We start from the raw sequence: 26,017 nt of genomic DNA on the forward strand, positions 1-26,017 counted from the left end.
TGCTGACCCTACAGTACAAAGTGTGTAACCACAATTCTAAAGAATAAATAGTGACTGGAGAAATTTTCATATGAAACTTTGCCCATATTTCTTGCTTATGAAGTGTAAAGTATCTCATGCAGAGGAGAAAATTCATAGTTCAAAGTTCTGCCTCAGGAGAAGCAGGCCTGGTAGCAAAACCTAGGACATTTCAATGTCCCAGTGATTTATTACTAGAGCAAGTGGAAACATAGCAGACTACAATATCATTTATCATTTAATTACAGATCTCACTGAAACACCTAGTGTCTACCACACAAATAGTGTGGGACCCTCCCTGTGTATTGCCTCCAAAGAAATGTCCTATGATACTACTAGGTTTTAGATTTTAATTGACAGTTTTTCTAAGATTCCAATTATCTTTTAAGTTTTGCATTAGACTTCCAGCACAATCAAAGTTTCTGTGCTTCATTTTCAAAATGATAGGTTATTTTCCTGTAGTGATGTGATCCTGCAGGAAAATATAGAGGTCGAGCTCATCAGAATTTCTATTTTCCTTCACAGGACATCTTGGATAATGAAACAGGAGAAATGTTTGGTAGTCTTGTTTGGGTTCTTTTTAGCAAGTTATTTCCTTTCAGTGTACACTAGAAAGGCGTGCAGATATTCATTAGTCCCACTGGAGTTACAAGACACTGCAGGGGAAAAAACAGCCTCTAAAATGGGTACACTACTTATGGTTTATTATTGTAGAATCTCTAATTATCTGTGGATCTCAAAATGTCATGAAAAATATTGATTGATTAAGATGCACAAGGCCCCTGGGAGATAAATAGGATATCTTTTGTTCTGCAATGGAAATGGAAGTGTGTTGACTTATTCAAGGTCACACAAGGAATCCATGGAAGAGCTGAGAAATTAGGAATTGTGATTCCTGATAAATATCCTGCTCAATCCAAAATCTTCCCATGGAAAATATTTTTTAAGACTAGTGAAAATTGAAGAAACCCACTACATGTATACTAAGGGTATATATACTAAGGACAGCACATCATGATCTTGCAGGGGTCAAAGGATCTATTAACTGGAAGATCTTTTTCCACTGGCTTTGAATTGCAAAACATTGAATCTGGAGATCAAGTGAAGACAGATGTATTTGATTTTGCATAGAGGAATAATCTGGAATATTTCTTGGACACTTCTTATTGGTATTGAGTTTTGTCATTGTTAATATTTTTCCACTTAAATAACTAGTTATTTGAAATATGCAGATCCCATATTATTATTATATTATTTCATTCTTATATTGTATTATATGATATGATATTATATTATATTCATTATATTTTATTATATTTATTATATTTATTATATTTATTATATTATATTTTTCTGCTATTTTCTGTTATTTATTATTTATGCATATTTAAACATGTTATCCCATTAGATTTTGCCTTCCAGCCTCAAATCAGAATTACTACACCCTAGAATAAAAATTAATTTAACACCAGTTTCTGAATTACATTCTCTAATACTGATAGGAAATATGAATTAGGGCTATATGCTCCAGCTCTAACTTATTGGTAGCAATTCAGTGGATTTTTTTTTCTGAATAAATGACACCGAATTGAGAATTCAATATTTTTATTTTCCTCAAAATAAAAACCATCTTCACTGTCCACAGAATCCTTACAAGGAGTATGAGTTGAACCTCATTTGGCCTTAGTATGGAGGGGATTTATTAGCAAATCCTGTCAGCTGAGGGTAGCTACAATATCATACCAATTCTAAAGAGTTTCAAAGAAAACTGAAGCCAAATTACTTGATGATTCTCACCCATCTTAGTATTTAGCAGGTTTTCATCGCCATCTGCTTACTCCTTAAGACTAAAGAGAGCAGATCTTGAAGCTGTGCTGAAGCACCAGAACCTAACTCAAAGATGTTTTTAGGAAAGCTGGTCAGTGGTCAGCATGGTCTCTTCTGCCCTGCCCCATCTAACCCCCAGTGACACGTTCCCTCCACTTCCTGAAGGTAACTGCTAGTGATTGCGTTTTTGTGTGGTGATTTGGATTGACTCAGTGACCCAGCTGACCACAAAAAACATCGAATTTCAACCAGGTTAGAGAACCAGTTTCAATCTCAATGTGGTCCCACTCTGGAGAGCACAGACACAAGGTACTGAGTAAGGCAGGGCTGACTCTTTCTGATGGCAGCAGGGCCTGAGATGGGCTTAATTCAAACGTGACGATTCACCTCACCACTTGATAATATACCCTGAATACTGTGAGCTTAAGAAATGACAATTAAGAAAGCACAATCACTTTTTTTCTAAACTGATTATTTGTGAAATACAACCTGCACCAACAGAAATTACGATTCTGATGTTTATGGTCACATTCAATTATCTATGATACCCTGCTAGCATGGTCTTATCTTCCAGACTGTATGCCTAGGAAGATTCCTGCTCCTGCTTTGCCATTATAGGGCACTGATCTTTCACCATTAACAGGAATTTATTCATTGCGGATTTTTTTAAAGCAGACCTGCCCTCAGTCACATAACCTCTGTGTATGCAAAAAACCTAAGTCAACAACATTAAATGGAGATGTAACAGGAGAAGGAAAAGGACCAATTTTTGCTGGAATATTAGTCTCCAGTGGACATTCACAGTAAATATAATTTTAAAACATCCAGCCTGATTAAATGCTCATAATGCTGTTTATAAACATCAAGTTTTACTCTTCTGCATAAGGTTCAGATACTAGTAAGTCTCTGCTTTGAGGCAAGGTGGAATTTACCTGCAGAAAATGTCTCTTCTGGGATGCATGCAAACTGGAGTTCATGTCATGGTAAGGGTTGAATTTGTACCATGGTTTCAAAAATCTGTTTAAAATAATTTTAAATCAGGAAGGCAAAAGAATCACAATGTCAGTAAAAAAAGTTCATCTCTTTTTTGCATATTAGCATCTCCTCTTTAGCTGGGAGACAGATACAACAAAGTTTGGAAAGATGGGCCTAACACTATTTTGGAGTACCCACTGTTAGGACTACAAGCTCATACTTAAATACCATGTACAATGAGGCCCTGGATCTGAAGACTGGGTAAGGAGGCTCTGTATCATACATTTTCCTTTGACTCACTCATTTTGTGCAAATCAGAGCCTCCCTGCCTCAATTTCTCTCTGCAGGATATGGAGTGAACAGTAGCTCTTCCATGGCCTGCCTTTTGCAGTGATCTAAAACCTCTGTGAGAAGGGTCTTGTACATGCAGAGTATTATTTATTCATAAAAGGCAGTGGTTTTATAAATGCAGTAACAGCAATTGTGTTTTGAATATTAGAAAACTTTATTATAACTGTCTATAACATTTATAATGTTCTAAACTTCCAAGAAATTTTTGCAATGTGAATAAAGTGAAATTGAACTCCAGACATTACCATCCCTTATTATTCCTGTTTCAAACATAACCCTCTTTTCTTTACCTTACACAAAACAGCCCCATTTCCAGTTCCATCACTGCTCTGTTAAGTAATTTGCGAAAAGCTAACAAAGTCTGGCTACATCCTCATAGCGACTGTTTAAACCCATTACTTTCTCTTTTAATCAAATCGCTGTTGTGTCAAAATATACAATTCTTGCCATGAATCTCACTGGCTTGTTACAGTTCACCGGTTGACCTTGAAAATGTTTGCTCTCCTAAGCGTCTTCTCTTCGGCCTCCAGCTAAATTGCTCAAGACCAGGCCTGATCATTTTTCTATACACAGAGAGTTCTCATTAACATAAACAGAGCAGCAAGCTTAACTGTAACAAACAAAAATCAGCAGTAGAAGAAGAAAATTCAAGAAAACTCTTGGATGCAGAATGTGGTCTGTGCTATTTAGGGTCTTGTGTATATTAACTGATTTTTTAGAAATTCATGTCCTGAATTTTGTATGGGAATAACCCACCAATCTCAAATAACACTGTACCATCTCTGTAACTGCTTTACTCCCTTGTATTTATTTCTTCTTTATCTTTACTGTAGAAAATATCTTAAGCCATTGAAGGGCCAAGATAGGAGCATGTATATGCTGCAAAAGCCACTCACTCATTAGCATCAAATATTTCTACAGATCTTAAATGAGGAGTTAAGTGCCAGGGTCTATTTTCATTGTTTAATGTATTAAAGTAAATAAAATTGTATCTAAGATGTGGACACACAATTAGTTTTGAGTTATTTATCTGGAGTTTGTATGGTTTAGAAAAACTCCATCTTCTTGGCTGATCCTGTCCTAATGCATTTAACTTCAGCCATCAGCTATGATTAAACACCTGCTGTTGTGGGGAAACAAAGCACACTAATCCAATATGTATTTCTGACATCTTAAATATCACCCAGTCCCCTGACATCAGGCACAGCTTTTCAGCGGGATGGAATTCCAGAGCATATTTTTCTAATTTATGGATGGACAATAAATCAAAATTAAGCCTTGGGCAATGAAATATACATCAGTGCAGAATGAACTGACTGCAAACTAGGGCAGAGAACAGCAGCAGGGAGAGGGGTGCATTAATGGAGTCCTGAGCTGCAAACGCTGTGAAAATTAAGAAAGTTCCTCTCATATTTTATTATAGAGAGGAAAAATAAAAAGATAGCATGAGCCAAAACTAAGTTTTATAGTCTCCTATAGTTTCCTGCTCTTGGGGAAATTGTCCCACTGGTCTTGATACCACCATTTTATACCAGATCTGCAAAAGGGATTACTTATTAGCTCACCTCTATTCTAATCTATTCAAATGTTTAGAGCTTGAAAGTTTAATTGGAATGTTAATTTTATGGGTTCACAGGCTGCATTAGGGAGGCTGTGAAAGGAGTAGGAGGGAAAGTGGAAGAAATTCAAAGAAAAGGTGGAGGGCAAGGAGGTGGAGGAGAGAGAAGGAGGAAGGGAGGAAAAGGAGTTGGGAAAAACAAATTTCAGAGGGAAGGTAAGAAAAAGGTACAGACATAATCTGTAGTGAAAACCTGAAGGTGATATATGCCCTGTATAACTCCTCCTAATCAGTACTACCCCTGAGGTAACAGCAGCTCTTTTTTTTTTTTCAGAAAGTTTAATCCTGGCCATTACTGAAAACAATTGGGAGTTTTCCTTTCATTTAAATCAACAATGGTTTTATTCCCTAAGCTTGTTAAATAGCACAGACTTTCTCTTGTCTAGAGAGTAAGGTATTGTACTTTTTCTTTAATTTAATATCTCTTGTGGAGTGGGGAACATAACTATCAAGAACAGAAAAATCTGAAAGACTGTGAACAAATTTTGTGGAAACTAAAATGCTAGCCTTAAGAGATCCACAAAATCTGCATCTTTAATAGGTTAAACCAAGTAGCATCTAAATTACCTTAAAAGTTGCATACAGATGAACCTTTATTCTGATGAGGTACTTAATTATTTAATGTCAGCTGTTAAGTGATTTAGTTTCTGTTATATCAAAGTCTTCCAGAGCAGAACCAACAGCCACCAATGTCCTAGAAAGGTTTTGCATGTCACTTACAGAGGAAGATTTCTTAATCTGACATCTTTTGAACATGTTACACATTAAAAGAATTTCTGTGGTCCCCAGCCAACTGCCCTACCCATTAAGGGGCCCTCAACAAACATGACACTGAGAACACCTTTTGTATAATTTCTAAGGATGTGAGAGGTCCTACTATGTTCAAAGAAACTACTTTTGCTAAAGCTAAACCAGGACCTTGGGTTTTTTAGATATGCTCTCAGGGGTTACAACTGGTCACCTAAGTATTTAGCAAGAAGAATTTGCAACATACTTAAAACAGCTGGGCTGAAATGAGTGCTAAATACCCACAGGTCAGATATGTTTCTAAGGTGTGAATAATTTGTGAAGCACTGTGAGAACCGTGACCTGAAGGGAGGCCAGCATGGAGCCTGTTGCTGTTGCTCTCCATTGGAAGATATTGGTAGAGTTAAGAGTCTCTTAATCTATTGTGTTGCACTATGCCAAGGAACTGTACGAAAGCAGAAATTAACCTGATCACACCTGCTTTGTTTACAACTATGCAAAGCTACAACTGAAGTAGCAGGTTTAGAGATTTTTGTCCAAGTTCAGATTGTCACATATTTCCAAAGTCCTTGTCTTTATCATGTCTTGAGCAATATAAGATTTTTTTCTTCCAAACATAAATGACTGTGCACATTTTTTAATTGAGGATGGAATTTTTTTACATTATTCCTTCATTGGCATTTTATATCTATTTATGTGTCCTTCTGGATGCATTTAAGATTACAGGCAGTGTACAGTCTGTGGTTCCATGAAGTATTTTGGAGTCACTTAAAAAAATGTAAACCAAAGAAATAAAGCATTGGCTATCCTTTAAAAATAGTAATCCCGCCTCATTTCTTTTCCAGCAGCATCCAGCTGATGTTAGAATATGACTACTCAAACATTGTTGTACTCTTACGCTCTAGTTTTGTGTTTTGTATTGTGCACCACCATGTGATGATTCATCAGTCTTGGAGCTAGCACATATCTCCTACATTCAGTAAATAAATCCTTGAAGATTTCAAACTTTTGTATAATACATACTAGAAATTATGCCAATAAGACAAAGGTAAGTTTTTGTACAAACTTAAAGGTTTTGTCATCACTTTTATGGATGGAGTTGAGGAGACACAAAGGTTGAATCCTTTTAAGTAAGCAGATAAGTCTTATGGTTGCCAGCAAATATCTCCAGAATTTTCTTCTAAGAAAAGATTACCATGTTACCCAGATTGAAGAGAATATCCTTAATGAGAACCAAAGCTGCTTCACACTACTTTTCCTCTTCACCTTTTCTATATTGATTAGACCTAAAGGTAAACAAAAAGGAAATGAGCAGCTGGATTTCAGCAGCACACCCCAATGTTATTGATTTAACAATGGAGGTTATAGAGTTTGCCTGCCCCTTCTTCAATATAAAACTTATATTAGCTTCAGCAACACTTGGCTCATGATAGAACATCTATATCTAGTCCTTGGATTCACCTCTCACCTTCCCTTACCTGTGGAACGTCCTGCTCCACCACGTCTGCCCAGTTTTTCACATCTCTTTTTACTATGGACAATTCACCTGCCACGGATGTAAACTCAGAAGGAAGAAATGCCAGGAATCAGAGCTGCTGTCTGAAACACTGGTTTCTTAAGACAATCACACCTGGAACACTGTGAGACTCCCTTTTCTGATGCACAGTACATTGTACCATACAAAGACGTGCTACTACATAGCCATTGTGTTGCTTCTTCTGAAGCCCTCAGAGAGAAAACCTATGCCTGTGGAGGTGAAGCAGAACATGGCAGGTCATTCCCCAGGTTCTCTGAGTTGCTTTGTTGTGATTTAAAGGCTAATGCCTACAAAATTAGAAGTTGAATAACCTTTTGGGGTTTTTGAATGGTATGTGGTTGAGCAGGAAAATGGATGGAAAATTGGATTAGGTTGTTCTTGCCTATTTCTCATTCTCCTGCTGACCTAGTCTTGGGATAAGTTAACTCCCTCTTCTAATTTAAGGTTCCCTGCTGTCTTCTCCAGGTAAGATACTGCAAAACCTGCTTAAAGAGAACAAGTAACATCTAATATTCTGGTCTGCGTGAACTTAGTTTCTTCTAACTAAACTGCAAAAACATTCTTAGGACATTTAAAATTAAGCAGAAAGATTAATTAGGTGAATGTACATAAAGGGTTGAACAGGAACTCTGACACAGTATTTCTGTTTCTTTGTCTTTCGAGGAAGCTCGGGAAAAGAGGGCTACAGTAGATTCAGCCAGCTATTGGCTATAATAGGAGCTCTGCGGCTGTTGGGCTACATCCTGACCTTGGTGAAGTTGGTGGAAATCTGCATAGATTTTAATCATGAATTTGTTATTTAAAAAAAATGAAGTGGTAACTCTACTGCATTTATATTTTAGCAACTGTTTTTAAAAACCTTAGTTTAGTATGTTATACAGAAATATGAGCCAGTTCTGGACATTGCAAAAGTGCTTTACTACACACATGGTCAACTTGTGCCATCTCTTTTCATGGCCAGAGAAGAGTAGTCAAAGCAACAGAAGGTATAACGGAGTAGTTGGACACCAGGAAAGGAGTTTGACAAGGCTGTCACATCTGCTCAATATGTATAGTGAAATAATAATGTGTATTGCTGTTGATGGTTGCCATAGTGGTATTAACATTGGCAGAAGGAGATGTTGTAATCTCAAGTACGCTGATGACATCCTTATTGCTGAGTCTGTGGTTTCTAGTAGCAAGTGGCTGAAGCCAGTGTGGGCTCAGACACTGTGGATGACAGTTGACAGCAGCATTACTGAATGGAAATGAACATGTTGAGCAAGTAAAGGAAGTTCTGTTCCTCAAATCTGACAGAAAAATGGAGTTTGCCACATCTTTATGACAAGAAGAAAAAAACCAAAAAAGTTTTCATTGATCCATTAAATATGTGAAATAATCTGCTTCAAATTATAGTGTGCACAAAGAGAAGACTTTAGCATCTGAATTTCATTGGCATGAAATTCAGATGTTAAGAGGAATGGTGCAAAATCTAGGATTTTGAAGAGATTCACTGTCTTCCTATCAACTTGAGATGATCTTTAGTGGAGTCTGGATCTTCTGCTGCTACTCTAAATAATGGTGAATCCAAACTTTGTTAGCAATTTTACTATCCCTTATGAATATTGAATCAAAATAAGCAGAGACTCAGGTCCAAGGCTTTAGCCAGAAAAGATGAAGACCAACACGCACAAATGCAGCTACTGTCAAGCCCAGTTAAGGCTGTAGCAATGATGACAATCTCAGCCTGAAGAGAGCATGACAACTGATTGAAGGGAGGTAGGGTCTGCTTCCCAAATCTCTGTGTCCTTCAGAATTACTTATTCTGAATGTTTGAATATTCTGACAGGCAGATTGTGAAGGCAGAAACTGAGACTCAGGGGTAAATAGCAGCTTGCACATATATATATAGAGAAAATCCAATGCAATGTGTTGACAACAGATTTATTGAGTAGTTTTTGTGGCTGAAAATTACTATTGAAGTGTTATATTTCAATTCCTGTTTCTTCAAATTTTTTGATAAAACACATTGAAATGTGAGTTCATGCATGTATCATTATAGAGTGCAGAAGGCATGCTAATGGTTCACATTGCTTGTGTGATGTTTTGTGTAAATAGACAATGCTAGTTCATACTCATAAGAAGAAAGAAAGACATGAGAGAATAATTGAGAGTATATTCAACACACTTGATTTGAAGAGGAATTTTGATGGTGTTTTAAGTCAGACTTCTTTTGAAGCAATCTAGTTAATTTAGAGTTTGTTGGGACATTTTAAAAACTTTATGTTTGTCCTATGTTCATGAATTAACTACTTGGACTTCATCATTATTATCACATGAATTGTTCACTATTTTCCTTCTTCTTCTTACTTTATCAGAATAGAGGCTATGAATGGACAAAAGTGTTGTGCATATGGTTGCCTAATGCCACAATATAAACAGCCATAGTGTAAGAACAAGAGCTGGGTTCAGTAGACCAATGTTATTTCTTTGATATTGCATGAAACTATACATGCCGTCTGTGCTTAAGAAGATACCTCTGTGATTGCCATGAGATGACTAATTACACAGAGATGTTTGTCAGCATATCAGGACTAGTTTAGTCTTGCATATTTCAGGACACAGCTGCACTGAAGACTCCATTGAAAAATATTTTAGTGTAATCTGGCTAGTTCCTAATTTAGCCTAAATACATGGTGGCTTTTGTTTTGTGTTATTCTTCCTCAAGTACCAAGAGTAAAGCCTGGCTGCACAGCACTTCATACAGTCATACTGCTGGTGCTGTAACACAGGTAAAGGCAGGAGCAGACATATCTCCAGATCAAATGTTAAATTGTTCTTATTATTAGAATTGCATTTTCACTATTGATTGATATACAGTGAATTTTATATTAATTTGGATAAGATTTATATGCAGTCTAAGGTAAAACTGTACTTATTTTGAAGGAAAATTAGCTATATGATGTAAAAAGAGAGTGGGTATGCTTTTTAACTACAAAGAGGGTTTTAATTTGCCTAGGTAGACATGCTTCTCTAAGAGGTGTGTAATTGCCCTTACCCTTACAAATCTTGATTTTGTGTCTAAGGACTCTAATTTTGGTGTAGTTGGAACTGTTCTTGTGTCTGCACAATCCACCTTGCAGCTTGTATATCAGCTCCTGATTTTCTGTGAATTATTGCCTGCTATAGCGAGAGAAAAGAAAACCTGCACCTGTTTCCCTTGCAAAACCAGACTGTAAACCATGGAGATTCAGCAGATCCTCCCTGTGCAGCTGAACTCATTTTGCAGCATGGCACAAACTTGCAAGAGAGGAGACACTTGACAGTAAGAAACTCAACAGCCATCCCAAGGTCAATCTTAAAGACTGTCTTGGTTTGAAAGACAGGTGTTTGCTAAGGAAAGCAGGAGCCTCCCTTGGAATGGAAAATGTAGACCCCTTCCCACCAAATTATTATCATTTTGAAATTAAGGGGCTCTCAGGCAAAGATATGAGAATAGGAATAACAGTTCTTCACTGACATAGATAATGAAGCACACAAGCAATGACTACTCAGGCACTAACACCACAGGAACACAGGCAATGACAGCTTGGGCACCAACACCACAGGAACACAGGCAATGACACTTAGCTCGGGCACCAACACCACAGGGACACAGGCAATGACACTTAGCTCGGGCACCAACACCACAGGGACACAGGCAATGACACTTAGCTCGGGCACCAACACCACAGGGACACAGGCAATGACACTTAGCTCGGGCACCAACACCACAGGGACACAGGCGCGGCGTTTGCGCCGCGACTCCTCGGCCACGGCACTTCCCCTTGGCTGCAGTTCCGGGCACGGCCGGCAGGGGCGCTGCTGGCCCCGGTCCGGCAGGGCCGGTGCAGCGACTCCCGCGGCTGCAGGGGGCGCTGTGGCGTGGGCTGGGGGAGCGCGGCAATGGCGGCTGGGCCCGGACGGGAAGGGATGGCGGTGAGGCTTCCCTTCACAAACCCTTGGGGCAGCCGATCTCCGTGCCCCTGCAGACTTATGGAAACAGCAAGCTGGGCCAGCAGGACATCTCGGCACACAGGGGTTACGGGGCTACAGTGCAGGGAAAGCCCAGAGCAGTGCTGAAGAAGGGGCAGGAGCAGGATAGCGGCAGCGGCTCCCAGCAGGGCAGGGAGAGGCGAGCTCAGAATCCCGAGCAGACGGGAACAGATCCCTCTCTTAGTGAGGTAGGTGCTCATATGGTCCCAGTTCAGGGGGTGCTCTCAGAAGCAGAGGCTCTCCCCACGGCAGGAGAAGCAGCTGGGCTCCAGAGGCAGCAGCGAATTCTCTTCCCCAAGCAGCAGCTCTGACTGTCCTCCTCCAAAGCCGAGACCGAAATGCAACCAGAGGGCCTCTTCCCCTGATCTTGGCCACTTCTTGTTTTTCTTAAGTACCCAGTCGTTGCTGTTTCCTAGCAACTTATGGGACAAAATTCCCTAAGTAAAAAGGAACAAAAGGAAAGCAACCTAACTCCCAACAAAGACAACTCTCAATATTCAATTTGTGTAAATTATGGTAATGAAAAAATGACAAGAATAAATACTTTGTGCTCAGGTAAGTTTAACCCACATTTCTAGGTTTACTGCTTGTTTTGTTTCAAACTTCTCTAGTTCTTCCCTTCTTGTTTCATATTTTATTGAACTGTAGTGGCACGACAACTGGGAGGGCAGGCTATGACGTTAGAGGTGGGGACAAGCAGCCGATGGCATGGGGGAGATGCCACTTCTTAATCTGCTGTCATTGCTGGAGCAATGCTGTGGAAGAGCAGAAATCACAGCCTGTTCAGGCCATGAAATAGTACACTTCCATGTGTAGGCACAGCAATATGCAGTCACATGAAGTGGTATCAGAATGTGACTACCTGCACAAAAGCCAGCTGTATGACTTTGGGACAGATAAAAGGTTTACTCCTGGCTCAGACACAAATTATAATACTTTTGCAGTGTGATAAGCCATGTCATTATGTTTGGAGCTCAGCCTCGATGCTAGGCATCCTTCTTGAAACTTCATTGGAAATTCCTTTCTCCAAGAATTGTTACCTTCCAATAAAAAAACACATTATGTGGAAGACAGTAATAGTGTGTCCACTCGCTCATGTCTGTAGAAGAGATCAGGACTATACAACGTAGATCAGAATATGAAATCCATTTTTTTGATTGCACTCTAACAGGGTTATTCTGCTGGAAACCATACTGCATGAAAACTCATAAATAAACAGAAAACTCTCTGCAACAGGGAGGAAACACAGGGGTTTTCCTGTGTTAGCAAATATTTAGATAGGGGTGCAGATGCCAAAGGGATGACCATAAATTTATCTAGGTGTTTGACTTCCATTATTAAATATTTCATTTCAAAATACAACACTTCATTAAGGAATACCAGTGTATTGAATCAAATTCTTACAATTTTCTTTTTTCTAGAGAACACTGAGAGCCATGTTTCAAAATTCTCCTTTGGCAATAGCCAAAGTAAATTTCACATGGTTTTACTATATATTTCTGACTTCATTTCTGTGAATGAGATTGAGACAGATTTGTGGGGCTAAAGCTCTTTAAACACATGGAAAAACAGAAGAGATCCAGTACAATAATACATGAAGCACTACATGGACTTCAGTCATACTAGTAATAAATCAGAAATCTACCTCTTATTTAACAGTGAGAAGATTTGGGTTTTTTGTGTGAGTTCTATGGAAATATTTGTCTGAATGCAGTGCAATCAGAGAGAAGTGTATTTGAAAACATCAAGGAAAGTAATTTTATCTGCAAGGAGTAATGAATTTATAAAATTAAATGGACTTGAACTAAGAAGCAAGTGATGGGTTTCTTTGGAGGTTTGGTCTTGCATGTGCCCTTTTTAGATTGGAAAAGAAAGAATACTGCAAAATTTGTACTAATTTGTTAGATTTGGTGATGTATTGAAGATTTATTATATTTTCAGTGAAGTAAGACAAAATGATCCTCTGCAATATGGGCTGGAGTACAGAAAATGATAAGGAAATAATTGATTCTTCATAAGTAGACAAATGAGTGTGTTCATATTTTGTGTGTTCATTACTTACAACATTTACACATTTATGAGTAAGTATGGCAGATCTGTTCACACACATTGATTAGCTACATGTTCACTCAGTAACTCTTTCTGTCATACTTACCTGTAGTGCACTTTTGTCTGTCGCATAAATAACCTCATAAAAGTTCAGACTCTCCATCCTGGGAAGTGAGTTTAGGGTCTCTGAGAGGCATGGCATTATGGCACTGTAAGCAGGTATCTTTTGCCTATGCACAGAAGAAAAATGGCATCAAGTATGATATTCGTGCTACTGCTCCATTGCTGTTCTCTCTGAGACTGCCAGGCTCCCTTTGTACCTAATTGTTATGATGAAAATGGGAACTATCTGCACGAAACTGAAGGGTTAAACAAATTCTTCTACTTCTGGACTGCAAATGTACACAATGCCCAAAAGAACTGAGATGAGCTGTTGCTTGTTCTCATGTGTCTTTACTCACACGCATACATTCTTCTCATGTGCAGATTTTCTCCTGTTTTTAAGAAAATTTACTGAATTATTGGATTTTTACATGGCTTAGTTATAACACTTTATGCTCTCTAACATTTAATGTTTCATCTCTTCACAACCCCATCATTGCTTGTGTTGTAAGATGTGCTGGAAAGTTGATGAATGCCATTATTTGCGTGGGCTGTTCCATGATGGAAGACAAGCCAAACGTGAAGGTGGCCCCAACATAGGCAGCATCTTTTGTCACGAGACACCAGGCATTGTTCTCAAGCAGGGCTGAGCTTTTGTCATTTTTGGACGAGGTGAGGCAGTATGACAGCTCTGGGGTTCTGACAGGGACATCTAGAAACAGCACCAGGAAACATAAAGTTTTTTTGTGGATCCTATTGAACAGGGCTCACCTTGTTGCAGATGAGGTTTTATGGGTTTATTATAAAAACGGAGAGTCTGTGCTGCAAACAATTTTCTGTGGGTATATTGTCTAGATATCTGCACTCTGATTATCCATGAAAATAGCAAAATTTTGCTATGAATCAAATCTGTGAATAACAACAGAAGTATTTGCATGCATACTCATGACACCTGAATAAAGAATTTTTCCCTCCCTGTATCTGCTCTTACTGCACCTTGAACCAAGCTGGTACCAAGCCTCCCAGGGCCTTGAGCATTATAGGAGTGAGCCTTAAGGAGACTTGCTGCAATTTGCATATCATATCTAAAGACATTTATGTTGAAAGGATCTGTAGAATTATATTTTTGTAATAGACACAAGATTTAGTGCTGCTATCATTTCTCCTCAATAGAACGTTATATTCTTTTGCAATCAATGTCATCAGTTTAGGTTAATCTAAAAAAAACAGACATTAGTGTATTCTATGATTTAACTATATCTTAAAGCACAATAGTAAATTTGATTCATTTATCAAGGATTTTGCTCTTCTACTTACCAGTATTTGTAATCACGAAACTGTGTTTTCCTCAGCAATGCCTGCAGTTGGCCCAAGGAAGTTTGTATTTAAACCATTCTCTTAAAACAGTGCTATTTTTATGCTGTTGTGGTGCCTTTTAGCAGAAGCCTTGAAAATAATCAGTTCTTCTGCAAACAGCCCCCCTACTTCAGCATGTGAAATGTAGCAAAGGCAGACACTGAGTAATTGCACTAGATAACATAGTGGCTCTGTAAGATGTAGTGTTTTGGAATATTCTTGTAAAAAGGTAAGATTCTTTCTCTTGCAGGGAAGTCCTGACTTGCTACAACTTGTTTTGTGGTTGTCCTCTTTATACTCCACCATACCTTCTTCCCCAAAGTGCTTTCTATCTCTTACTGAGAACTGAACTGGTCCAGTGACTTGAAGGTCCATTTCCAGGAAGAACTTCTAATTCATTTTAATGGAAGCTGTGTGTTTCAATCCCCTGGACTACTCTGATAATCTCAGCTGCACAAGTGGTGCTGATGATACAATTTTCTGCTGAATCAGAATGTAATGGAAATCCATGCGTGTTGTTAGGGGAAGTCCTGTCTGCAGAAGAGCATAAAGCCAAGGCTTGCTAGCTCACATTCATCACTTCTGCAGGCAGAAAGGGAGGAAAGAGTTATTTGTTGAGAAGATTGGGTTAAAGTGTGTGGGTGTCAGCTGCATGATCTTAAAAACTGTAACATGTACATTTACTTCCTACAGTCTACAACTTCATCTGGGCATTGGTAGTTGCTTCTAGCTGTGAATAGCTAAGAGGTGTCAGGGAGGAATCTCTTTCTGAAGGAGACAAATGCAACACCGTAATACAGGCATTGCACAGCAGCTGGGAGCAAGGTGATCCCCAGAAAGTATTTCGTTTTCCTCCTGGGACAAAATTGTTATTAAAAGTGTAAGGTATTAATACTAAAATTACATTCATTTTATATCAATGTCACTATATTACTGGAAATCAATATCCACATACTTCAGCAACTTCTATTTGTGACAATTTATTAAGCATAAATAAAGAAGTGTCCCAGGCTGCAAGAAGTACAATGTAGCACAGTATACTGCAGATTTGTTCTTTTTTTCTTCCTACACTGTGCAAAAACTGTGAGTTTTAAAAAGTTGGTCCTGTTAAGAACTAATACATGCTGGAGGGGGTGTCTTTTCAAAGCACTTTCTCTGAGACAAAAAAAAAAAAAAAGCTGTTTAAATATTGCATTGATAACATTTAAAATGATCTTTCATCATTTCTATCCCAGAGAATGATAGCGATACTATAGCAAGTGACAGAAATAACCTTTTAATAAAAGTGAATTTTTATAGTAGGACTGGATAGCTCAGGATATTAGTAATGGAACATAGAACCTCTCCCTTCTAGCTCATCCGTTCATGTCTGTCCCTGCCTGGTAAAGACCCAAAATTATTATCATCAGATGGCTGCTTGGGGGCCCAGAGGAAACGAGTTGGTGGTCTTGGTCCAGTCACTGGCACTAATTGCCATCCTTGCTGACAGTCTTGTTAGACAGTCGTGGAAGCAGCCCTGCCTTAATGAACTATTACACAGGTTTTCTATTATACTCCTACATTCAGGCACCTGAATGCTTTGCGGATATTAGTCATATTGTCTTCACAACACCACTAGTCAGCAGGGACATATTTACCCCTGACTGCAGATGGGGAAGCAGAGGTACAGAGCAGCTGTACTTAGTCATGCGGGAAGCTGGAGACAAAGGTGAGCGCCAGGTCCCGCTCTCCCGATTCAACCCTAGCTGCAGTGCCATCTCCCCAGCTCATCTGAGCTGTAGCAAGGGTTCCACCAAACAAGAGCTAGTGCATGACAGAGAATGGGCATTGCAGTTTACTGTATCCCTTATAATGTGGGCTCAATATTTCTGAACGTTTGCACTAGGGCACGGGGAAGGTGCTGCTGCAGAGAAATGTTGCAGGGGCCATGCATTATTACAGGAGATGTATTTTCAATAACGTGGGGAACAAACTTGCCCACTTCTAAGAACAATAGACCCACAGACTGTATTTCTATGAATCAGACAGTTTGTGACTGATGAGGCTTTTTTCCCAGTTTGGCATAATAAGCAATTTACTTCCTCACTGATACGGTTATTGTCACAGCTTTTGCACTAGTGTTTGATAGCATTGATTAGTTTGTGCTATGCTAATTTTTAGCACAAGGAGGGAATTGATTTACTTCAAGCTTAGTATATTTTAGCACTGAAGTGGAAATAATTCCATTGAAAATATGGAAAATGAGCAGTCACCTTAACAATTGAATAAATGACTTGACATTTGTGGGGCTAAAGTATTCGATAGATAAGAAGATTTTCATATTAAAAATAAATCATTGGCCTACCTATTATTTAGCTAGGCTTGGAATCATGAATAAAGGGTCTCCCACAGAAAGAGAAAGAAGATTATTGATTGAGCCTCCATATTAAAAAAATTAAACGGGTGGCATTTCCTGGTTCCTTATGGGAAAAAGTCGGTGCATTTAGGTTATGGTCAGAATAACTCAATAATTTTTAAAGCAGTTCTTCTATCACAAGGTCATAGATGATGTGATTTCCTGTGTCTTCTGCAGATACCAGGTAGAAAATCTTTAATAAGGATTCCTTGTATGAATTATTCACAACTCAAAAGTGTGCTCCATATTCAACCAAGTTAAAAGGAAGCAAAGCATATTCTGCATCAAAGAACTTGCATGAAGCAGGAGGAAAATAACAGAAGAGCGGAATCTTTCTGGGGAAAGAAAAAAGGTTACAGCAGTAAAACTGCTAGCAAAGACTGCTGTCATGCCTAGTGGAACTAAACATATTGTGAAATAAATATTACATTACCATTCTTACAAAACCAAGCACACAAAATACTCTAAAAATATCTGAAGGGGCTTGTCTTTCCAGTACAAATTTGTTTCACTTTTTACGATTGCTTTACTACTAAACATATTTGTCTGTAGGGATTCACATCATAGGTGGCAATACAAAGGAATAGGTAGCTCTGGCTCCAGTTAACCCATTCACAGCATCACAGAAGGAAAAAAAAAATATGGATGAGAACTCTAGTATCAGCTCTATCTACGGTACTAGGTCATACACTGTGAAACAGACATTATATATATCCCCTTAGATGACCAAGGACATTATAAGCATGATCCTCACTTTCTGGGTATGTAAAAAAAGTCCTTTGATTAGAAGTACCAATCAGCTTTGATGATTGAACCCAAGCTCAGTGGGAACTTTCTTATGAACAGATAGAGTGCTTTTGGTATATTTTTTACTCTGAAGAATTAGGTCCCCAGTTTTAAAAAATAGGGTATTGAAAATTACCTCATGTCTTGCTTTCAACCTCAGTGGCATAAATCCTTGTCTATAACTTGCAAGCCAGAACCCTTCCTCATCTCACAGGGATTTTGGGAAGATAAATTAATCTGTGTTTGTAAATCCCAAAGAAAACAATAAAGGAGGATTGTATAAGAAGCTCAGAAGAGATTTAATGATAGTGTATTCAGTGCTGCATTTGAATGGTGTATAATAAATAATAAAGTCACTGACTGAATTATGAGAGTAAAATAAATAATGAGCACTGAATGAGACCTGGTTCCTGTAGAAATAAGTATGTAATCTTGTAATTAGTATCTATCATAATTACAGAGGAACCCTTTGTTGTAGACTTTTCAGTCATGATCATATGGCCTGAACATGATTTTGATGTAAGGGAAGTACTGAAACATGCTTTTCTTTCAAACCACAATAATAGCAAAAATGTGGAACAGCTGCTTAAATGTGCCCAACAGTCTCCTGACCAGTTAGAATTAGACATGCCACAGCTTTAAGTTTCTTTTTGTGTCTTTTTCCTAAAGCCTCATCATGGGGTGTTGTGGTGGGTGTGAGATGTCCAAAAATACAACTGTCACATATATGAGTTCCTTGAAGACAGCAAGACAGCTGAGATCTCTTCTGTGGGCTGAGGGTCCTCTGAAGATTTACCCTTCATAAGGCTCATTTACCTGAGACCAACTGTTGGAAATAGATTCCTGTTGATGTAGCCATAGTCAAATGCCAAATCAGGGGAGAGGTCTGTGCTTCTCAAATATCTGAGAAGTCAGCCATGTGGAAGATGTTAGGGCCCCATTCTAGTTGGATTCAGTTTGTGGTCTTGGGGAAAGAGATGAGAAAATGGTATTTCTCACACCATCCTCTGAATTACCTCTGCTCAGTTAACTACTTGAAATTCTTGTGCTCCTGTTGTAGTGAGTGTTGAAAGAGCAGCAGAAACCTCTGCTTGTTGATATGAACATGTCTCTAAACAGCAATTTCTATAAGGACCCGGTAGGGTTTCTTTCAATTGGTCTTGTTTTAGCATAGCATTGAAAACAAGTTTGTGGTGTCTCTTCAGTTGTGGAGGTGGACACTTCTCTAAGAGAAGGTTAATCCTTGAATGTCATTGCAGCTGCCTGATAGAGCCCTTTGAGCAGAAGAAAATTCTCATGTGGCTACCTGGATTGTCTGAAGTTGCCAGTTGTTTCCAGAGCAGGTGAAACACATATTACAATTTTCTGGAATAGAAACAAATAAGAAGCCAACTGTGAGATTTGTCCAGTGTTGTCTGCTGGTGAGTTTTGCTGATTTTCTCTGTTCCACCATCTCTCCCACTTTCCCCTCAAGGTCTGTTTGCTGGTATAAGAGGTAGAGAAAATTCTGCACAAGAAAACCAGGAAAAATTCCATTTGACATATAAAATGGACTAATTTTTAGAAAGTGCTGAACATCTACTCTTTTAAATTTGGGCTCCTTCCAAATGTTAAGTAGCCAGAATTACTAGACACTTTGAAAAATTGCACTTAAAATACTAATATCATTAGGGCTATGGCAGATGAGTAATCCAGCTGCGATTTTTTAAACATCAGAGATAAACTAATACAAATGTAGCAAAGTGTCTTCAAAATGTAGATAAATCGTTTTGCAATATGCTATGTATCTTTTCTCAGATGTGTAAGGGTATGTTGTTGTTTATCCTGTCAAGTTTAGTATGTCCATATTAAAGGATGTCCTGTTGCTTCTTTTGCGTTATAAATCCCTAAAAATATAAGAAGATATGAACTGATGCAATGTTTCCTTAGAAATATGAACAGCAACATCATATCACATAGGAAAAAGTAGCTGAAAATAAGATACAGTAGCGCGGAGAAGGAGATATGGAGCATGCAGAACAATCAGATCAAAGGAACAGGATACTAAATTTGATGGGGGTACCAGTTCATGCCTCCAGCATGGGATAGAGAGTACTGAAATACTATACTCTGTTTCAGAGAGCTGTCAAAATGATATGTAGTAAAGGGTAACATACAACATAGGATTACAAAAATCACACATATTTATTAAATATTTGAAAGATTATTCAAATCATCTTTCAAATATTTAAGGAAACAGGAAATACCTTGAAGTATATACAGTTCATGGGGCATTAATTATTTTGGAATTGTTTTAGTTAGGCTTGTGTTGAAGAAGAAACAATATTAACCTAAAATAAGAGTCTTTTACATGGTGCAGAGACACAGAAGGCCTCTGTTACATGGAGCGTAAAGGATACACATTAAATAACACACCTATACCATGAACAACTACAGAGTGCTGTAGAACAGCTGTAGAACTGTAAAACACCTGTAATAATACCCACAGAGATAATAGAAAGTTGCTGCATGACTTTTGACTTTTCTATGTTAGCTTCTTTCTTTTATTTTTTACGATCTCTTTACTTTTTCAGAAATTGTATATTCTATAAAGTGATCCATCTTAAACAGAGCATGCTCAGGTTTAGGTGAGGAGACAGGCCTGTATGGAGCCACTGCTAATCCAGAGAAGTGAATACTTTGATAGCAGGTGATTATTCACCTCTTGCTCTCTGAGTAGTCCAATCATTAAAAAAAAAGTTTTCACATTTTAGTTTCACTGGTTACAGACCTAATGCCCCTCTCTTGGGTCACATAATGAGAATTAGAGGCATATTTCTTACTGCAGTGTTAAGAGACCATTTTCTGGCAGCTAATTAATGCTCCATCCTTACCTAGACTCAAAGGAATTCCAGTCTTCTTATTTCTTAAGGTTTTTTTTTTTTTTTTTTAATAAGGGAAGCCTTTTTCCGCTGGAAGGTATGTCTTTGATATTTTAGATGTTATTGTTTCTTCTAACAATATTTCAGATTTCTTTAATCCAAAGAAATTTATTTTTATGTAAAATATTTTAATTACACTTCTGAATCTGCATGGCTCGTCTAATTCTTTAAATCTAAACACACAGCAATATTTTTGTGTGGGTTTTTCTTTTGAAAATCACTTTTATATCACCAGTAGCAGATCAGCTGATATATGAAAAAAAAAACAAAACAAAACAAAAAAAAAAAAAAAAAAAAAAAAAAAGGGAAAAAGAAAAAAAAAGTGAAAAAAAAAAAAAAAAAAAAAAAAAAAAAAAAAAAAAAAAAAACAAAAAAAAAACAAAGGGAAAAATCTGCATTGTAGTGGAAATAGTTTAAATTTTTTGTGTTTGAGAAGACAAATTTAATTACTTGTGCTTGAGTAGATAAAACTGTGTGATGCTTTATGTAAAACCCAAGTGACATCAGCAGAACCTGAGAGAAGGATACTCTGTCTCCAACTTCACTGAAGTTGGTTTTATTTAAATCACACATATTTGTTTACACTTTAGAGTGAAAATAGTTCCTAACTCTTTGTCTTTGCCTTTTTAAGATGTAGGGGGAAAAGCCATGCTAGGGCATAGTAATAGATTACAAAGTCAGTACAGAGCATACTGCTTCCAAATGCATTATGCTCTTTTGTTTAGGAGAACATGCTTACAAAGAAAAAAAATGATGGGCTAGAGAAATCAATGACATTGGAGTGAAAAACTTGCATGGAAAGTCTTTGAGTGGCTTGCAGTGGGACAGTGGAGTAATAGGAACTCTCAAGTGCCAGCAAGACAGAGGAAGTATCTCCTGTTTTGGAGAGTCCTGAACTCAGCCAGATCTGCAAGTTTCCAGGATTTTTTGACAAAGCATGTCCCAATCCAGTGATAAGTGCCACCTTTCCTTTTGCAAGGTACTGCAGAGTATTTTACTAAGTTTGTATCAGCATGCTTAACTTCTTACTTGGAAAAGAAAAACACAATTCAGCAGACCACCCCTAACTGTTGCTCTTTTCTCAACTAGGGAATTCAGTCTGTCACTGCCTTTATATCAAGATGAGGCTATAGCCATCAGCTCCTTCAGATCTGACTCCTAGAGGACTCAGAGGAGCAGCCATTCTTTAAGAGTCTTAATCTTACTTTTGGGCCACAGCTATCACCTGAGTAGGAGGCTTGGGCCAGATGATCCAGAGGTCACTTCCAACCTCAGCCATTGGGTTTGTGACTGTGTGGTTAGGAAAATGGTAACAATTGTGAGCACAACCTCACTGAGGGGTGCAGATGTGGGAATTAGGGACCCTCGAGCACTGATGGAGGTCTTGACAACAGCATGTGTTATGTCTTTGGGAAGTTAGTCTTGCACCTTTACTGGATTTACCAGTATTAGCCATCATGGATACTTTTACATGACCTGCCCAACCACTATGTTTTGTGAATTAATTAGCTAATTAATTAATATATATTTAGCATTTATGTAACATTTACATATGCAAATCACTAGCTTCAGTGATTTGCATATGTAAATGCTATATAAATGCTAAATATATATTAATTCTGAAACTTGCTGCTAGTGCTCAGACCATCATGGTAAGCACAGCTTTCTTTCTCAGTGTGCAAAGGCTGATTTGCCCAAGGATAGAGCTTGCCCCTACTGCAAGGCACCAACTGATAGTCTTCCGTGTTGTTTTCAGTAGTCTTTGAGGATTTGCATCCTTTGATGCAAAAAAATGCTGTCTAATACTAGCATTTTATCTAAAATTAACAGTGAAATTTTTTAGTATGATTCCTCGTTTCAAAATAGAAAGGCTTTTCTTCCTGTATTCTTATTTTCCAATTCATCAATATAGCAGAATTTATAAAATTACATGCCTTGCTCTGTGCTATGCTTTTTTATTTTATAACAGTAATTATGGCATCCACCTTGTGGTATGCATCAGCGTGCCATCAGCATGATGCCTGAGCCAGCTTCTCAGCTAAAGGTTATTTGGAGTGATGTACGCAGCTCCAACTTACCTGTTTTTCTCTATCCTTTTCACTACGAAAACAAGCAGCTTAGAAGCAGCAGATCTCTAAAATTTGTGCCATTTAGAGAGGAAAGACCTGGTTGAAAACAAATGGTTTATGTTTTCAGCCAGAAATAAATAAGGCATGGACTATGGCTCTCTCATCTACGAGTGAGTTTTATTAAAGAGTTAGAGCAAGCTCCAGTTTACAAGATATTCAGAACCATATGTATGCATTAATTAAAGGAATGTGGAGGAGGAGGAGGGGATCTGAGAAAATAACAAAGCAGCAGTGTATGCGTGCAATGATTTTTCATTCTGTTTCGCTTCAGCTCTGCCCCTGCAACAGAGGATCTAATCAATCTGCCGGCTATTAAGTTTGTTAATTGATAATGCATACTAATTAGGCTGTGCGCAGTTACTTAAGAGACTTTGCTAAGGTGATTGTAGGCACAAGTCCAAATGGAGTTTAAAGTATTCTGTGTGAGGTTAAAACCCATCAACCAGAATAGATGGATTTTATATTATAACAGAAGGCACAATATACCCATAAGTATTTAATGTATTGCACAGTTATCCATTGTTACATATCCTAAGTCTACCTAACAATTAAAAATATAAAAATAACCTCTAAAAAAAGGTAACTAAGTAATGTGTATGAATGTGTAGATATAGTAGAGGAAGCTGAAACTGAACCAGCCTTAAAATAAATACTCATACTAATTTTCACACTTACATCCATTAAAAATAGTAAGTAGTTCTGCTGCAAGGGAGGAGCAAGCATAACAAGAACTCATCCTAATCTAGCTTTATGAACTTTGACAATAAGCCGCGTAAAACTGACATGCCTTTCTGCCCCCATCCAATAGGGCAATAAACCAGTAGTTAGAGAGTAGCAACAAAAGCATGTCAACTAGCTGTTTGTAATACATAGAGAAAGATATTATTTATATCATTACTATATTGTTATGAACCTGAGAGTCTCCTTTCCATTTCTAGGGACTCTTTTTGAGGTACTCCTGACCTTAAAGAGGTAATTTTTTACATATTAATAGTCTTGGTCTTTTCTCCCCCTTTCTTTTTCTTCTTTTCTATGCATCATATAAAATGAAAGTTCTTTGCAGTATAAATTTGGAGTTGGCAGGCACTAGTGATGGAGGTAGTGGGCATTTAATTAGTGAATGAATTGTATTCTCATGGTGTGGCCATTGGACCTAAAATCCAAGCTAAAGTGCTTTATTTAACTATATGAAAATGACTGCGTGACACTATTTAGTATGTAGGAAACTATTTTTTAATGACTGAGTATATAAAACCCAAAAGAAAAAAAACACCTTGGGAGAGAGTGGACTTCACATATTGCAACCTTGTTGAAGGAAATTTATTGCAATGAGATACATCATATTGTAAGAACTATTGAAGTAGAGATATTTTTATTATCTGCATGTAGTCAGTGGATATAGTTGGAGTGACAGGATATATATAACAATGACAAAGTTTTGGTAGCTACAACCATAAGGGTGAATTGCCTGTATTATAATTATCTGTTTTGTTTGCAAAGGTTGTGTATTATGTAAAGGATTGCGGGGAAATTAGTTTTTATTTGTTTCCTATCAGCCAGTGGCTTCAACTTTTGTGTAGTACAAATCTGGGAAGACATAAGACATCTAAATGGCTGAGCTGTGACCCAGAGTGGCCATGCACAAAGCTATGGAAAGATGGTGTTCACTATGTTTACAACAAAGTCCCCCAAAAACTGTCAGTAGGCTTTGTGACATTAGCAATGCAGCCTTCACAGTGAGAAATATAAACACAGCTTGTAACAAACTTTCCTGAAGCTTTCTTCCTCTGAGAGTTCTGTGCGAGATGTGATATCTCCTATCCCTTTCAGTGCTTCACTTAATGGTCTGTGATGAATGAGTAAATAAAAGGAGATGAGCTTAAAAGACAATCAAAGTAGCAGGGAATTGCTAGCAGGACTGAGTGATTCTCACTAGACTAGTACATCTCAAGGAGGATACAAAGAAGATAATTTTACAGGGAGTTTGATGGCAGGACTGTGGACATTCTTACATACTGACACTGAAGATAATAGGATCTGAATTTTTCTCCCCAATACCAACACTTTTCTGAGGCACATTCATTGGGCATTATGTCTCTGTATGGTCTCCTTCTCTTTTAATGGGGATATAGGAGCACATCCAGAAAGTTCTGGTCAACCGAAATCAGAATGGCCCTCCGGAGGCTCCTGTTGCTCTACAGACATCATCCTGTTCCTAGAAAGGATGAGGTTCCTAGTGCACTGAAACCTGTCTGTACAAGAAGGTTGGTGGATTGGACTGAAGATTTTTGGATAGTTCCGTAAAGCAAGATATTTCAGGGGGAACAGCTTCATCCATCTATCTGTTTGTCTTTCTATCTATCTGTCTGTCTGTCTGTCTCTCTATCTATCATGTACAATAAACTACACCACTGGTCGTTCCTTGTATCTTGTGTCTTCTCATGTCATCAAGAAAAATGTGTCCTGAAGAAGCTTATCTTAACACCAGCAATAAGTTGATCACTGGTAATAATTAAAAAAGCTAGATGAATAACTTTATTGACTAATACTGAAGGGGAGCTTAGAGAGAGGTACAACAGGTTCTTATATTTTGATGTGTGGTTGAAACAACCACACATCAAAAGAGTTTGCTTAGCTCTTGAGCAGTCTCCTTTAAGGCTGTCCACTGAACGAAATGAGAATACAGAGCAGGTTAAATCATGCTGTGCCTGTTCAAGAGACCTGCCTCTTCCAGGAATATTGCACCTGCGTTATTGAAGAGGGTTCTGCTCTGACGTGTTTCTTTAGTGCACATCAGTGAGATTTTAGCCCATAATGTCAACTAAAGCGAAGTAAATAGTAGAAAAAATGTTCTGCGAATATTTGCTCAAAGTGGAAAGTGGATTTCAATTAGACCATGTTTGCAATGCTTTCACGTTTGCTTTCCAGGAACACTTGAGTGCTCAAGCTTTATTAGTATGAATAACTCATGAAAAAGTGAATGCTAGCTCAAATATTCACCAAAAGCAGATTTTGAAAAGAAAATTCACTGGAGAAGTGTGTAACTAATTTTGAATAAGAAGTACTGCTGAGAATTTTACAATGTTACTATCTTTTTGTGGACAGCTTACAAAGAGAAATAAATGTAGTATCTGCAGATAATTTTCAGCAAATGTTCACCAGCTCTAATGTAAAAAGCCTCACAGTGATATT

General features: G+C 38.0%; 1 long non-coding RNA gene across 1 annotated transcript in view; it reads left to right on the forward strand.

Annotated features, from left to right (window-relative positions):
- The window catches only part of LOC121363680, a 63,094-nt gene extending 37,842 nt beyond the window's left edge, over positions 1-25,252 (forward strand). Inside the window, exons 2-3 of the long non-coding RNA XR_005956769.1 lie at positions 19,035-19,196; positions 24,958-25,252. This is a non-coding gene — a long non-coding RNA (uncharacterized LOC121363680). The remainder of the gene's footprint in view (positions 1-19,034; positions 19,197-24,957) is intronic.
- Positions 25,253-26,017: the final 765 nt, after the last annotated feature.

Source organism: Pyrgilauda ruficollis, unplaced genomic scaffold (genome assembly GCF_017590135.1).
Source record: "Pyrgilauda ruficollis isolate IOZ18807 unplaced genomic scaffold, ASM1759013v1 scaffold74, whole genome shotgun sequence".
Taxonomy (NCBI): domain Eukaryota; kingdom Metazoa; phylum Chordata; class Aves; order Passeriformes; family Passeridae; genus Pyrgilauda; species Pyrgilauda ruficollis.